General features: G+C 45.8%; 1 pseudogene across 1 annotated transcript; it reads right to left on the reverse strand.

The window, feature by feature from the left end:
* Positions 1–899: 899 nt before the first annotated feature.
* LOC308242699 (non-histone chromosomal protein HMG-17-like) lies at positions 900–1,161 on the reverse strand (annotated as a pseudogene). The gene has a single exon. The product of its transcript is annotated as a non-histone chromosomal protein HMG-17-like (transcript).
* Positions 1,162–1,899: the final 738 nt, after the last annotated feature.

Genomic DNA, 1,899 nt, shown 5'->3' on the forward strand with positions numbered 1-1,899 from the left:
AGTTTCTCAAAACTAGAAGGGAAAGGTATTTCACCCCTCCCCCGCCCCGCCCATATCAGTCCAGCTTTGGAGACATTCTGTTAGTGCTATATGTCCTTCCCCCAAAAAATAACAATGAAGTGTTCTGTGTGCTAACAACATAGCTTAAAAAAAAAAAACCCAAAAAATAAAACTCTGCATTTTTTTTTAAATATATTTTATTGATTTTTTACAGAGAGGAAGGAAGAGGGATAGAGTCAGAAACATCGATGAGAGAGAAACATCGATCAGCTGCCTCTTGCACACCTCCCACTGGGAATGTGCCCGCAACCAAGTCACATGCCCTTGACCGGAATCGAACCCGGGACCCTTCAGTCCGCAGGCCGACGCTCCATCCACTGAGCCAAACCGGTTTTGGCTAAAACTCTGCATTTTTATAAAACGTGATAAATAATAGTATTTCAAACTGTACATTCACCAGAAATACACAGTTATCAAAAATGCACACCCTACCCCCCATATCAGAATAACCGATCAGCTAGGACAGATACCCAGTCCCCAACCAATCATCCCATGGCAACTCCCTATCCTACCCCTCCCCTCTTGAGTGCTTATATACCGCAACACTCGAATAAAAAAACGAGGCTTGATCAGAAAAAAAAAAAAAAAAAAAAAAATGCACACCCTGCCGAAACCGGTTTGGCTCAGTGGATAGAGCGTCGGCCTGCAGACTGAAAGGTCCTGGGTTCGATTCCGGTCAAGGGCATGTACCTTGGTTGCGGGCACATCCTCAGTGGGAGGTGTGCAGGAGGCAGCTGATCGATGTTTCTCTCTCATCGATGTTTCTGGCTCTCTATCCCTCTCCCTTCCTCTCTGTGAAATATCAATAAAATATATTTAAAAAAAAAAATGCACACCCTTTACTCGGCATCTCCAGCACCTTGGGCGTTCAGTGCCTGGGCTGTTTCGGCTCTCCATTTTCTGCAGGGCTAGTCCCATCTTTGCCAGCATCAGCTTTCCCGTCGGTACCTTCTCTCCCTTCTTTGCAGGGGCCTTTTTCAGCTTGGGCTCTGGCTTTGGGGGAGCGGGTCTAGCTGATAACCTGGCGGATCTTCTCTGTGGCTCCTCCTTCACCTCGGCTTTATCTCTTTTAGCATCCCCTCCAGCCTTTCTCCTGGGCATGATGTTGATGGTGGCGGGACCACCGAGTGGGACGCGGGCTTTGCTCGGTGTGGGGGTGGATCTTGTCTCCTCACACTGCTCTGGATGGACTTTTGATGATCTCATATGTCCTTCTTGACTAGTGGTCATAACTCATGAGGTCATTTTATTGACATTTTGTGAGAAAAAAAGAACATCATTGTCTTTCTATCACCAAGTTTACAAACCACTCATGTCTGAATCCATCTCTCCTGCCCCCATGAAAATGGAGAAGTATTCATCTCCTACCTAAAGGCAGCTTCCTGCAAGCCCCCTACCGGGGATCGAGCCTGCAACCTGGGCGTGTGCCCTTGACTGGAATCGAACCTGGGACCCTTCAGTCCGCAGGCCAATGCTCTATCCACTGAGTCAAACTGGCTAGGGTGCAAGTTAATTTTAGAGGCACATTTAACGACTTTGCTATAATTCATTCATGGAAAAGAAATTAGGGGGGAGGAGGAGAAGGAGGAGGAGAAGGAGGAGGAGGAGAGCGGCTGAGAATATAGTGTTTTAAGATCTAGGTTAAAATCCCAGATTTGCCTTATGCTACTTACAACTACCATGAACTAAGCAAGTTTCACGTGAACTAAGGCTCAGTTTCATCATCTGTGAAGTGTGAAAATAATACATATCTAAATGGGCACTCCTTTAATATACTTTTTATGGTTTTTAAAATAACATGTCTATTTATGATCCAAGACTGCCCCCCAGAGGTAAAAT

Source organism: Plecotus auritus (assembly GCF_963455305.1).
Source record: "Plecotus auritus genome assembly, chromosome: 2".
NCBI classification, from domain to species: domain Eukaryota; kingdom Metazoa; phylum Chordata; class Mammalia; order Chiroptera; family Vespertilionidae; genus Plecotus; species Plecotus auritus.